The following is a 15,701-nucleotide window of genomic DNA, read 5'->3' as shown; positions in this document are numbered from 1 at the left end:
CAGGTAGGAGGCTTTCTGACTTCACCACCCTATCAATTCCTCAGCACCAACAGAGCTCAGCGACAGGCCTTTCTTTGAAGAAAAGCCGGGACATGAACTTTGCACATACAGGTAGAGTATTTGAATAATACAGTGTGATGGTGAAGCATGACTTCAATTAATGCATTTTTTTTCTCTATTCCAATCGAAATGATTTTTAAAACGCTGCCACCCAATTATTAGATAATGGCACATAAACACTTCCATGGCTGTAGGGCTTATTTGTCTTAATAAGCTCGACCTCCCCTCCTTTCAGAGAGAATACCCTCGCAGACCGACTCCATTAAACCTCCCTTCTTCTGACTATATTTCAGTTCAGCACAGAAGATAGATCACCAGGCACTTCGTGATGAAGGCATTCTAGTTACAAAGGCCATCTGTTCTTGCAGTTTGTAAGTTATGCCTTTCAATAAAGATATTTCAAGCAGAACAAGTTTGAAAAAGAAATCAAACCGTGGCCCCATTCTGTAAATGCTGATGATACACTATTTGGTTCAACTCCATTTGTGTCCTTTTAACAACTGTGGGTAAAATGGTGTCCTTGTCTACAGATGTGATCAGCTGAATGGATTCATATTAAGTAAACCATATGTATTGACCTGGAGGTTAATGGAATTATTATTATTAATTTATTTGGCAAATGGTTTATCCACAGCAACTTACGTTTATGCAGCTGACCATTTTAATGTAGCAATCTGAGTGAAGTTACTTGTCCAGGGATACAACAGCAGGGTCTTCCCTGGGATTTGAACCCACAGTCTTCTAGTTATGAGTCAAGAGTCCTAGATTTGTAACATATGGTGTTTATTGTTCCAAGCTCTGTGTTAGTAATAATAACAGGAATAGTCGAAATCTCCTGTCTGCATGTAAAGAGGTATACAAGAGTTCTACAAAAGTGAAAAGACGGAGCATTAAACGTATTAATAGGAAAGGGAGATGAGACCTCTCAAAATTATTTTTAGTAGTTTTTTAACATCAAATAATGAATTGTTCCAAAACACAACATTCCTTCCTACGGCTCTGTGGGAATAGACCATCAGCTGATGCCTGTGTTTGGCTCTTTAAGAATCAGTGACAGGATTAGAGGTAGGGACCTGTAAGAATCTGTAGAACATTTCATAATGCGGCTCCTGCCCTTCTGTTCAGTGATTATATCACCCTGTTAAGGTGTGCACTATCTGAGCAGGGATAAGGAACTGTATAAATGCATTCTGGAGGCTATGGTAATCAGTTTAGAGCAGACAATATTCTCTCAGAGATGAGCATTATGAATGCAGTACCGAGATGGGGAAAATTTATTAAAATAATGCTGGCATAATAGAGTAAACTAAATTTGTGCCTTGCTTATTTTGCAATGAAAATGCAATTTGCTTTTTTCAGCCTCTGTAAAAAAAAAAAAAAAAAAATCTTTTTCACTTTCCAAGAGTTTGGGATTTAAACAGCTTTTTGGGTTCTTGTTTTTGACATCTGAGCAGCGGTAAAAACGGCCTAATAGATTGTTTTTATTTGCTTTGATTTGCATTCTGGGTCCACGAAGGGAACTTTGTGTGGCTACAACATTTGTTTTTCCCCAGATCTCTCACTGGCAATGTGTGCATCACGTTTTGAATGATTGTGGAGAGCAGATGATCTTATGTCATGGGTTTCAGCCCCCCCCCAACCCTAAATAAATATGTAAAAACAAGATTATGACTCATCAACCTGCTGTTAAACATGAATCAGCTGTCAGTCCAAAGAGGAGAGGATGTGCAGCTGGGAAGATACTAGCACCTGTCAGATGCTCTCTTGCTTATATCCATGGTCTCCCGGCAGAATTACACTGCCAGAGCAGCCCAGACAGGAAGACAGCTTGTCCCCCCCGGGCAGAGCAGAAAAAAAAAAGTAGACTGACAGTACAAGAAAAGAAGTCACCATGACATCACATTCCACCAGTGACCTCATAGTACAGGATGACCCTGCACTTAAGAGCCAGCTGAGCCCTGCTTGATTCCTCCATGATTCTCCTTTCCCACCTACTGAATGATTCTTCTTCCCTTTCAGACACCTACTTTCAATGTTCAACGTTCAACAGCCCAGCATCAGAATGCTTTCCCACACCCTGTGTAAGCTTCTGTAAATTCACTTATGGTATGATGCGCTTGAAAAACAACATTTAAATGTCTTTAAATTCCATCTGGCAATGCTGTTCCTACCCACATCATCACCTTACCCTGCTGTGTTAATTTAGTTGTTCTCTTATTGACACTGAGATGGTGAATACTTTGGTCCTGCCAGTTAAGCCACTGCACCAGTGATGACCTAAAACAGAACTCAATTCGGACAGCTTCCTCATCTTAAGGGCTCTCTGGACTCTGAGCTCCACTCGTGAAGAGGCCAGTGCATTAAGGCAAAGCATCAATCCTCCAAGGACTGCAGGTCCCCAGTGGTCGAATATTTGTTCTGCTGACTTCTGTTGGTTCGGTGTTCGTGATAAATGAAGAGGACACAAAGCCATTTAGTTTGGAGAAATGTGGGGCCTTGCAGCGTGACGACATCTGTCCCGAAGAGTAATTGTTCCATGTGCTGCCTTATTTTTTTTCCTGTAAAAAAATTGGAAACAAAAATACCGAACCCGCACCTTTTCATCACAGAACTCATTTGTTTCACACGAATACTTCAGAGATCATATTCAATTTTTTCCAGTAACCCTCCTGTTGCGACAGAGAGCATGTGGATCCTTTGATCTGCTAATACCTGCACCCTCCTTGTCCCACAGAACCTGTTTCATAGCCCGCCTCTCATCCTGCTTCATCTGGAGCCTCCCTGCAGAGGAAACTCCGGCCTCTGCTGCTCCTGATCCTACGAGTTCAAAGAGCGGTTCTCTCTGGCATTTGTACTCGCTGGTACTTTTTTAGAGAGTGATTTCACTACAAAGCCGTCTGACTTCACCGGGATGTGTTAAAAGACTCTTCTCCATCTGCACTTCCCTGCTGCGGAGTCTTCAGAGGTTCTGCATCCTCGTCTTGGGCTCATGTTTCCCAAGCAGGTAGAAGGCTTTCTGAATTCACCACCCTATCAATTCCTCAGCACCAACAGAGCTCAGCGACAGGCCTTTCTTTGAAGAAAAGCCAGGACATGACCTTCAGCCATCCAGCTGGTGCGTCTGAAAAAAATTACATTCAGAATATTCAAAACACAGACCGCATTTCAAGGTAAACAGAAAACCTTTTTGGAAAGAACATTGTCTCTTTGTGATTGAGACTTAGTCAGTGAGTTGTGATTTAGAGTGTTTGGTTCTCGCAAAGTAAATACAATATCTAAACTTTCGAGGTCCAAAGGGAAAAAAGTACTATTATAGTCCACACGGCATTCCATATATACAGCAAATTAAAAAACCAAAAGTCTTTAAAAAACATGCCCCCAAACTGTTTTTTGTGTTTTTGTGAAAATGAAAGAAACAGAAATGAACAGAACTGCAACTAAAAGGACCCCTATTTGATGTTGTAATCTGGTTTGAAATGATTTATGAACGGATGATGAGAGGATGTCAGGGCTGTGATCTCCTGGTTGGTCTCCCCACCACAGCTCCTGGGCCGATCCTCCTGTTATTGGCATTCTGGGATGTTGCCTCTTCACTGGGGCTTGAAGGGAGTCAAAGGTATAGCTAGACCCCAATACAGTCCACCTCGCCCCCTAGTGTACAGAGAAGAAACAGCAGGCTTTTTTTTATAATAGGTACTGTATGTGTCTACTATGCTTTGCGTGTACCTTGGTGGGGGTGGTGTAGGTCATATGAAAGAGGAGAAGAGTGGGCGTTTATAATAATAACATGAGCAATAACAATATCACCTACAGTTATATTCTGTTTTGGTGATCCGCACCCCTGAAATAATCCCGATGAAAGCAATGAGACACACACTTGCACACCCTTTAGAGATACTTTGTCCTTTAGAGAGATCATTATCGCTTTCTGTTTTTGCCTAGACTGGTCTTTAAATTGTAGAGCTGTGCAATTTTGTGGGTGGGCTGACAATAAGCAGTAGGATAAGTGCCACACAACAGGGAACGGATGCTGTTGGGCTATGCCTCCTGTGTTCAAAGTTGGCTAGATTCAAGCCGAAAATGACCCTCTCCCACGCAGTTTCATGTCAAATGATAATATACAGTATTGCACGTACTGTGACTTTGGCCCATATTGTTTCATTACTACACTGGAGCTCACATTGGGGAATAAAAAAAACAACAGCCGTAATCTCCCAGACAGCAAATAGAAGTCTGCATGGGTCTGCAGAAGGTCTTGTCAGCATTTGCATTTTCATTGTCTTCAGATTTCTACCCTGGGATTTCTGCTGACTTGAACACATGACCTCCCACACAGATTGGGAGGAGGAGGCTGGAGAAGCATCCTGTAGTCAATTATGGTCTGGGAAGCAAAAATTAGAATTTCTTTAGAAAACGACAATCTCGTTTCAGCTCACCTTTGAACACTTGCGTTGCGTGTGGTATTTAATTTGCACAGCCCAGATTCCAAAGTGTTCTGTTCTGGCTGTGGCATGAGATTGGCTCTGACTTCTTGCAGCTCCAAGTGAAAGATAACTGCCCAGCTCTCCTGTGCAGCTGATACAGCCTCAGGCAAGGCTGCCTCACAACCAGTCGCTGCTCAGAAAGCATTCGCACTGGTTACTATTAGCTGAACACTTTTCAGACTGAGAGCAGTACACCTTTGCCCAAGGTATTCACACACAAACTTTTGCATCTAATCGACACTGAAAACCTCCTAATTTCTGCCTTACCTTAACATTATTTCAGACTCTGCCCATTACAGAGGATGGCCCCAGGGATGCACCTTGCCAGGCGCAAACATTTGAGGCATTTAGAGTGAAGTTCTTAACCTCCTGTTTCAGGCTCCCACAGTAGTAGCTTTTATCTGTACACGCCAGCCCTGTATCCCCTGTTGGAGTCTGTGAAGATTAAATAAACCAAACACACAAAACCCAGCTACCTTCACTTGCAGTTCAAATGCCAGAAAGACTTAATAAGCTCATTTTCATGAATTACTTTCTTTTGTTAAAGACAGACATCAGTGCATCTGGCATCACTGAGCCAAATGGGGATCTGAATTGTACATTCTTCAACTCTAAAATTTAAAATAGGACATAGTTAAAAGTATAAAAACACAAAGGTACTGTATGACGCAAGACTGCAGTAGTTCAAGCCCGACGCTTCTTTGTACAGTTAAATGACATAAAAAAACATGTATATCGTTCCTAGACCTTACAATAATAATTCCGTATACTAACTGTATATAGAGCTTCTCTGGACACTCCACTCAAAGTGCCTTACAGGTAATGGGGATCTCCCCACCACAATGATGCAAGGGCCCCCAGACTGCACCAGTACACTCCCCACATACCAACTCTCAGTGGGGAGGAGAACAGAGTGATGAAGCCAGTTCAGAGATGGGGAGTATTATGACTGGTAAAGGACAGGGGGAAATATGGCCAGGATGCTTGGGTTACTCCCCTACTCTTTTTGGGAAATACCCTGGCCAGTGCCTTTTGTTACAGTATAGTGTCCCCTTCACTATACTGGGGCACTGAGACCCACACATACCACAGAGTGAGCGCTCCCTACTTGTCCCGCTAACACCTCTTCCAGCAGCAACTTAGTTTTTTTCCCATGAGGTCTCCCATCCAGGTACTGGCCAGGCTCACACCTGCTGAGCTTCAGTGGGCTGCCAGTTGTGAGTTGCAGGGTGATATAGCTGCTGGCTAGACCTCACACCTGGCCCCATTCACACCCCCATTACAGACAATAATGTAGCAGAAGTGTGTGTCACAGATGTGAAGCGTGCACCATAGAAATGAACCTAGCAGGTTTCATGGACATTTTCGTGACATTCATGAGAGGGTCTGTTAAACATAATGATCATGCAGTGAGAACAGGGTGTAACAGCCACAGCAGTGAGTGGTTTAATTCGTCAGTGCCATCAATAAAAAGCATTTTCAGATAAACAACTGCGTGATTGCTGTTTCATATGAACTGCTTGTTCTAAATTACTTCATCGGAAATAAGCATGCTCCAGTAGATATCCAGACAGCTTGATTGGACAATTAGTATTTCTGCTCGCTCTTTAATCAAAACACATCTATGCAAGCCCAAAACTGATCAACTCTGACTTGTCTTTACAGCGTTTCCTAGAATATAACCAGCACAGAGTAATATATTGTACTGTACTGTAGTGCCAGAACCTGTGTCTGGTTGTCTGTATTGAAGAATTAACTCGGCAACCTTGTCTCTTTCCAAGGAGCCCATCAATGTATGCATGAGGCCAAATGAGATTGTGACCTGCTCTCTGCATGTCAGGAGGGTCTTGTCCACCAATTCCCATCTGTATTTTATAATTCATCAGTTTATGCCCGACGGATCAGAGTAAGCACCATCCCAGTGATGTATTTCAGAACAACCCAGAACAATTCAGATGTGTCTCCTTTTCATTTGAATTTTCAGCATCAGGTTAAACAGGGGAAATGCACAGCCCTCTACTGAAGAAAGGCTGGCTCTCCACAAACTCAGGGAGTCCTAGGGGATCCCAGGGACTTGGAAAGATAAAGGCAAATAATTAAAATGATTACAAATGCATTTCAGTGGCAACGACATTGTGCAGTTCAGGCATTACAAAAGCTTTAAGGAGGGTAGTGCATGTTTTTTTAAATGTACTTCATTGTTAGGATAAAATATTTTACACCCTTTTCATGGACTTATCTGTGTAACAAAAACATTACTGTATCGTAGTATTTATAAACAATAGCGGCATATTTTCGAAAGTGCTAAGATTTATTTGCCAGATGAAAGTGCCTGGATTACTCTCTTCCAACTTGGGAGATTTTTAGGGGACTAAAATAAGCACAACATTGACACCATGTATGGCAATCGCACTGCTGTGAGTCACTGGCTGGAGCACTCCAATGAATTAATACTGCAGCTTGTTCCTTCCTGCAGATAGCGCCAGGCTTCTGATACGAACAAGATGTAGCCGCTACGTCTGATCGTGCTCATCGTCTGGGTAAAAATACCTTGACATGTACAGCACACAATATGGCATGCACATCTTGTTGCTGTATCTCCTTTCCATGCAAAGCTACTGTATGCTTTGTCCACCTTTTTTTAATCAGAATCTGATGCAGCTCAAAAGTGTCAACCAGTGTGCTCATTGATCTCAGGTGTCTGCAAAGCATGCAGCTCAAAGTAGGCCTCAAGAAAAGGTTGAGCATTTTTTCTGCTTTAAGGAGAATAAAAACAACTGCATTATAACCACTACCCATCTGACCATTTACTAATGGCTCATAATGCAGTATGAAAAACATCCAAAGACATTTTCAAAAGAAATTGCTACAGCGCTGAACAATGCGTTTTGTGTGTCGACAGTGATTGTAAACTCACAGGTTTCTTTAAACCACATGCAGGATAGAAAGGGCTTGCCTACTATTGCAGCGATAACGTCAGTGATTGATTCCACACTACATGAATGAGCTAAGAGTAAAAGATCTCAATTATAGAGCTTAGTTGTTTATTGTTCATCTGTCTGGATGGAAATTAAGGAGTACCACCTGGGTGCAGTGAAAGTATAATTTGCTATCATCTCCAGTCAGCTCTATACATATGTCTTTAAAGAAATTCATAAGGCCAGGCCATATTAAAACTAACAACCATACAGATATCATGAACACATGAATCAACTAAGAAAGTAGCACCTCAATGTTGGCCCTGGTGGCCATGCAGGGCCTGATGCAGACGTTCATGTAGGAGGCTATTTACACCTCAAGTGTAAAACTATGGTGGAAAACCCAGCCAATTTCATTGCCATAATATAACAGCATTCTGTGGTATCTGTATGAGAATTGAACGGTTTCAATCTAAACCCCTTCGCTGCAAATCTTCATTTTTAAGCAGAATGTGAATAAGTGAAGGCAGAAATTCACAAATGATTTTTCGTGATAAAGAACACATGCAATTTTCACTGATGCTCTGTACCTCTCATGCCTACACAAGGCTTCAATGAATGAGTCCCACTCCATCTGGAGTGATTGTAGTGCGAGGACACACAGCTGTCACATCTCCTCCTCCTGTGATTCCAGCCATCTTGCTGAGGAGATGTACTCTGTGTTTCAAATTACTCTGTGATATTTTAATGAATGTGGGTTAGAGACGCACAATGTAGTTTTGGCGCTTATAAATAATTCAGGCAGTAGTCTATCCATTCCATATCAGCTTGCTACATTATTACAGTAAGAATTTCTCTTTTCACAAAAGACCCAGACTCCTAGCAGGCTGTGCAGACATGCAACGTTATTATATGATTTCATTACTGCTATACTGCAGCAAGTCAGCTATAGTTTTGTATCTGCTTGTTTATGCATATATTACTGTGCATGTGGAAACATAAGGAGTTTCTAAACTAATTATGTTGTGCTATACTTGGCACTCCTGCAGATCTGTGCTTAAACTGCAATATGTGTAAGACTGAAAGGAAAATAAAAATAAATGCTCTTATGGCTGCAATTAAATAGTTCTACTGCAGACAAGATCGGTGCTGAGAGATGAACACCAGCTCTTGATTAATACAGCAATCAGGACAGTTCTTTAAGAAAACAGACTGGTAATTTAAAAAGGGACTATTTATTGTACCTTAAGAAAATGTTGCAGCAGAGTAAAGAATAGAAGCATCACAAAGTAACGGCATGTTACTGGGATGTTAAATAATTTTTAAATACAATAAACAGCTATCAAAAGCATTGTTCTGAAACTAACAGCAGGAGTGCGCAATTACTATAGTTATAGAAGATGGAGAAAAAAACGTTGTTTATTGTCAGTCGTTGCACAGGGAATAAAGATGTCAGACTTCTCAAGGAAGGATACTTTTGATTTATAGAGCGGAGCAAAAGTACCGTCTGAAACGGAGAGGAACAAAGGAAGATGCATGTTGTGAATTATTTGTGGCATTTGGAGTATTTATTAGACAAGGCTAAACATCTCCTGAATTAACTAAGAGTCATGAATATGCAGACTGAGAACTTAATATTTAAACATGACAAGGATGAACTAACCTGTGCGGAAATACCTGGTAAATGGCAAACTACCCCGCTGGAGTATCGGAGCTTGTGATTTACTATTTTGGGTTCTGACCTTTTCAGAGCAAAGCCCATTCAGAATTTGCATTCTGAGCACACTGACTATGCAACTCATCAGGGGCCATTAAGTTTTTACGAACACACACGCTGAAGAATGTTTAAAACATGGTGCCAAATGCAAGAAGGCCAATAATCACCATCATAAACTGGTTTGCTCAGACATGCACTGGAAGCCAGCAAATACACTCTCACTGAGGCAGAATGCCCAAGGCTGAATAGAAGCATATCTCCTGACTGCTAATCTTTATAGTTGGAAGAACTTTTCCATAGTGCACATTTCAAAGGGACATACCTCCACCAACCAGGCCCAGTCTGCTCCTCTCCCACGTCCTCTTCACCCACAGTAAGTCTGGCACACCTGCCAGCTTCAATACTTCCCACCCTCATTGGTCTGATGTCTATGGTCAGGTGTTACTGGTCAGGTGATGTTGGTCAGGTGTCGCTGATCTGATATCATTGTTCAGGTGTTACAGGTCAGGTATCGTTGGTCTGGGCGTCAATGATACCCCTTCTACCAGGGCAAGTCCTCATCTCACCCACTGTCACTTCACCTACAGCAGGTATCAGGACTCTGGCTCACCTGCCTTCTTCATCACTTCACCATCCATCACTGTTCCATTGTCATGGGTCAGGTGTCATTAGTCAACATGTCTTTCCCTCAGCCAGGTCAGTTAAGCCAATAAAACAATCTAATTCAAGTTAACTTTTATCCTAATTAGGACTTTTCCAATCAACTTAAGCATTATGTATAATTCCTACAACAGTATTTTTTCTACCATCAACTATAATGCCTGTATCAGAAGACTCTTGACAATATTATAGTTGATTCTTTACTGTTCGATCCCAAGCCTCTCAAGACTTAGAAAACAAACTAGTAAGCACTAGGAGCCTGTGGTATATTGGGTTATTTGAGGCTACAGTGCTTTACGGTTCTCAGGCATTGTGCTCTGGGCTGTTGGGAAATAAACTTTCATTGCTGGCAGATGGTAATTCTCTCCATAGTGCCTGTTACCCAGGAAGCGCAGTGCTTGTAAACAACAAGCTGATGTCCTATTTTATTTCTTTGCAGAGCTTCCTTCAATCCACTAGGGATTCCACACAGCACATTCTCATCTTCACCTGAAATATTATTTACCAAAGCAGCTTAGACATAAAAGCCATGTTTACTGTGTTAAACACCCACATACCCACTCATAAAGAAAAAAAAATCTTAAAAGCGTTTTTATGAATTGCTGCATGAACCAGATGTGACAGTGGAAAGCTGTTCAATGTGTAACCATTAATGGAGGACTGTTTGAGATTCCAGTGTTTTTGCGGATAATTCCAGCTAATCCCTAACAGAGAACACCTATGTTTTGTCTGCTGGTTGTCATACAACTCAGCACTCAATTAGCTAATTGGCACTTTATCTGAAGTAATGATGACCTGAGCCAGAGGTTTTCACATCAGAAGATATGGCACCCTACTGGGGTCACCGTTAATGAACCCAGCTTCCTCAGATTCCAGAAGAGCTGGAAATCAGTCAGATCCAACTTCACTGTGAAGAAGAGTCAAGACATCCTTCCACCTGTTTTCTAACCACTTTAGCCAATACAGGGTCACAGGGGAGCCAGAGCCTATCCCAGCAAGCAACAGGCATGATGTACCCTGGTCCAGACACCAGTCCATCACTGGGCGCACTCAGACACTCACAGATGGGGCCAGTTTTTTACAGACTTATAGATCCTTATTCTTAATTACTGGAAACTAAGAGGGAGTAAAATGTAAAGCTGTGAGGAACACAGAGTGTAGTAAATTGTAGTAAAAACCAACCAGGGTCCTAAGCGATTCTCATGTCTGGTTCGTATTGTTGCCTAGTGACCAGGATTGCCCAACACACAATCAGCTGCTTACTGCCAAGGGTCTTGACTATCAGCTGAGCCCTATGGCCACCAGGGCACTTGCACTGATGTCGGTAAAGGACACTCCTCTCCTCCAATGAGCACCAATCCCCGTGCATGGGGCGGTGCTGCCTGTGACGATGACGAATGAAGTCCCGAGAGGCTTGAAGGTGGGGGAGTCAAAGGAGTCTTCCTACACTTCTTCATTCTCCCCGTGTGCAGTCACAGGGATTGCAGCTTCGGCCAGAGTTGTAAGACACATTGTTGACTATTGCAAATTCGGTGAGAAACAAAACAAAATAGACAGAGGTCTGGAAATGATTAACCAGCAGTGGACTAGTGCACTCATCTATGGCCAATATCCTGAATGTTCTACTCGTACCCTTTAATTAGCAAAAGATTTGAACTCATATGATTTGCCTTCTTATCCAAATAACCCATTCATTTATCTAATTGAGATCAGAGTTGCAATGAGAGCCCTGCATTTCTGAGGACTGGAGTTGTTCTTTCTGCCCAAACCTGGGTAGAAATCGATGGACTAAATGAGGTTTTGTGTGCTTTACAAGTAGCCATGTATACAGTACATACTGTACATATGCCACCTCATTTATAACTTTTCATTTCATTTCGCATGTTGGAGTCCTCTGAAATCAAGACCTCAGGTTCTAAACTTGAAACAGCCCAGAGTTCATTTAACACTATAATACAGTCCTCTTCTCCTCACGTTTCAGTGTTTGAAATAGAGAGGGAGAATGAGACGCACGCACACAGACAGGGATTAGGGCATTTTGCCCAGTCTCATGAAACAAAGCCCTGAGTCAATAAATTAAACCGAGATGCTCTATAGATTCAACACAAGCTGGATCAAGCTGATCAATCAGGAAACACCATAATAATCTACCCATTTTATTAGAACACGATTAATTATTGCTGCCACCTCACTTGTTCAGGATTGTAATTTGTCTGAAAGATTTGAACTCATTGCTACACTGTAAATTGCATTTCTTTGTCATTTCTATCTTCATCTGACATGGGCATCTAAAAGACAAAGCTACAGACATTTTTTGTACCTTTGTGAATATTCTGACAAGCTGCTTATTACATTTCTTCTACTAACATTTTTTTATTGTTTTGAAACTAGCCAAAGCAGTTCACTCTCATTACCTCCTGTCCTGCACACAATATGTCCTATCTGAAGATCACATTGTTTATTTTCTATTAGATTTGGAATAATTCATGATCACATACAATATTTTAAAATAAGAAAATAATGTAAGGAAATATTTTGTTTGGCAGACATTTCTTCCAAGAATGATAAGAGTCAAAATAAACTTAAAGATAAAAAATAAAGAATACAATTACCCCACGCAGAGGAAATAAAGAGGCTACGGAATTTTTCTGGCTGGCAATAAGAGCACGTAAAGAGATATTTACTTAAGTGGGGTGCAAGGGCTAATTGTACTGTCTTACAATAAAGTACACTGAAATTCTAACTTGTCATGTGCAGTACAGTAATCTATTGCTCCAGAACCAGAGACATTAAATGCAATATTCATAATTTATCACTGTTAGAATAGCCAGCAGGTCTATTACAGACTCTGTCCCTCTGAGTTATGGCAATTTTTAAGAATCTAAGAAAGTTTACAGATGAGGGGAAGCCATTTAGCAGTTGGCACTGTAAAAAACAAACTAGGCATATTTATTTTTCAGTCAGAGGCAGGAATGACACAATGGGGAAATCTACCATACAGAGTTCAATTATTTTAAAATGCCTTCACGCCCTATTTCTTCTGTTAAGAAACACGCATGCATGTTGCAATATTCAATGAGCCATTACAGAAAGTCATCCTACAGTAGTTGATGTGTCAGGAGAGCTGCTGTGGCTTGTAGGAGCTAGTATGACATGTGTGAAGGTAGGCCGGACACAGAGGCCCTGGGTGACCCACGCTAGTCCTTCCTGGGAGCCATCTGCCTAGCCAGCTGTCACATGGTTAGCACGAGCCCTCTCAAAGCTAGCCGCTTCTCCCTCCCAGCTCTCTAATCTCCCGAGTCCATGCGCAGAGGGAAAGAGAGAGAGACTGCAGCGAACCTGAGGCAGCTGCGCGTTCCAGGGCAGGTGTCTGGTGGACAGGAAATTCGGTCATCATGTCAAACCAATTACGCGTTTAAAATATCCCACAGCAGCACTGGAGAGACAGTAGATACATACAGTAAAAGTGTGCATGAGAGCTGTTTTGACATCCCACTGTCCAGCAGATTTGACATTCATATAGAAGAGCTGTGGTGGGATTCTGCACTATGGGAATAGCATTATACAGTACATTCATGTTGCATAGTTAAACAGGTAAAAATGTAGCATATATACTGTACTGTATATAGTAAAGGGAAATGTGCCGGTATGGGTGGTAGTTACTGTAGAAGTTCTAGATGTACTTTTATGTTCAAATTCATATTAAATATTTTTAATACATGTGTCAGATAAACTACAGCATGTTATAAGAAAGAACTGATGACAGTTCTGAAACCCTTTCTGGAGAATGACCAGAACTATTGGCAACTGTGAGTCTTGCACTGACTTAATTAAATTCAGCAAAGGGCAGAACGGAAGAGTGCTTCACACTGAATATGTATTGTCAGTACTCTCCCTTTCAGTTTTCAGACCTGTAGCATGCAGCAACAAACCAGCTGTCTGCCCATCTTTTAGAAACGTCAATCACCAAACTGACGGAGGCAAAGGTTGAACTTATATTTGTCGTGAATCTGACTTTCAGTGCTCGGAATGAGAGTTTCTAAAGTTTCACATAAGTTCTTTCGTAATTGATGAACAATTGCAATCAGTGAATTGCGAATTGTGAATGCAGTGATCAGAATCAGAACTGGCATCACATACAAGCAAAATTAGATATTGCACAAGTGATTTATCCAGGAAAAATGCTTTAGTGCAATCCTACCTGCAACAGGGTGCTCGGAAATAGTGGGGCCAGATCTTCTGTCTGACTCATCTCAGCTGTGATGACACTGCAAGTTCTTCTGTCTTTGTAACCAAAGGGTAACCGATCTTAAAATCAATCCATTGCAAATGAGCCTATTCAGAATGACACTCTAGATGCCTGTAGCAAAAGCAGGAATTGAAAAAAGAATGAAAGGAAATAAAAAAATCAATTAAATCATTAGAGCTGTGCATTGTCTACACTTCCTGATTCTCCCCATGTGGGTTCAGGCAGCGTCCCTTTGAGCCGAGACAGAAAGACGTTAGGAGTGATTTGAAAATTTGCACATAATAAAGAAAATCGCCAGTAACAAACACTAAAGTCCTTATACCCCAGCGTTCACTTGAATTAATTCAAAGGAGAAAACTAAGGTTTAATGAAAATAAATCTCCTACTGATATGTTTTGCTGTTGCCGGAGCTGACAGGAAGACAGAAGGGAAATAAAAGGTAACTACATTATGCATGTCAACTACACAGTCACAAAGGTGCATTAGAAATGTCAGCTCCTTTGATTGCAGAACAGTGGCTAAAAAAAATAAACTAGCATCTGGCACAGGAGCAGCAACAATAAAAAAGTACAAGTACTTCAGAGTTATTTATTTGTTGCTGTTTGACTCATAATGCAAAAAGTCCACAGAAAGGCTTTTAGGTGGGGAAGAAAGGACTCAGATGAGGGGGTACTGAGAGATAAAAGCATGGAGAAAGCACTATTCGTAATGAAAAGAGCAGCTGCTCATGGTCGCACAGCTAACAGGAGAGGAGCATGCTATGTGGGTGAAAGTCAAAGTGCCCAGATGGCTGACAGAGACAGATCACTCAAGCACTCAGGGCATCATGTATGAGCAACCTGCTCAGTGCCACACTAGAGCACTTGTTTCAAAATCTACAGCACTACAGAAGCCCACAAAACAGAATAATAGTCATATGTTCCCCACCGGAGGACTTATGCTTTCTGCTATCCCAAAAGACAATACTCAAGGAGCTTCGAACATGGTGCTGATACTGGGGTGTCACCCGTCTGTGTTCCCGTTAAGGAAAGGAAGATTGGAACCCCACCCCACTTATCCTAAAGTGGAGAAAAATGCCTCTGGATCCTCTTTAAAGCCCATGACCTGAAGATGTTTTTGGAGGGATACATTAACTCCTGAAAGCTAACAAGTCACTTAGCAAAAAGTATAGAACTGTCCAGATTTAGATTGAGTCATGTTTCCTGTGCTGAAGATGCTACACCAGTCAATGGATAAACACAATGTTAATGTTGACTAATTAAGCCAATTAGTGGTGTAATTAGGTAGGTGAGAGATGGATTAGTAAGGATAGTTAGGAGACCTTGTTGTATTTATGAAAAGAGCTGCTTGCAGTGTGGAATAGTATGAGGTTCTTAGACACATGTGAACAACCCCACAGTGTACTGAGCAGTCCATGTTCTATTAAAAAATCCCCAGGCTGTACCGAAGGGAACCATCTGCTTACTCTGGATTGTAACAGATCTTCCCCCCTGCATTCGAGTTTATTTCGAGTGAATAGCTAGTGAATGTCTCGAACAACAAGAAGAGACATCATTTGAAATATATATATAATGACAACTACCTTTTTCTTCTTATTGAACCTCATAAATATT

The sequence above is a fragment of the Lepisosteus oculatus genome, chromosome 26 (genome assembly GCF_040954835.1).
Source record: "Lepisosteus oculatus isolate fLepOcu1 chromosome 26, fLepOcu1.hap2, whole genome shotgun sequence".
NCBI classification, from domain to species: domain Eukaryota; kingdom Metazoa; phylum Chordata; class Actinopteri; order Semionotiformes; family Lepisosteidae; genus Lepisosteus; species Lepisosteus oculatus.
Note: the sequence above shows the minus strand (reverse complement) of the source record.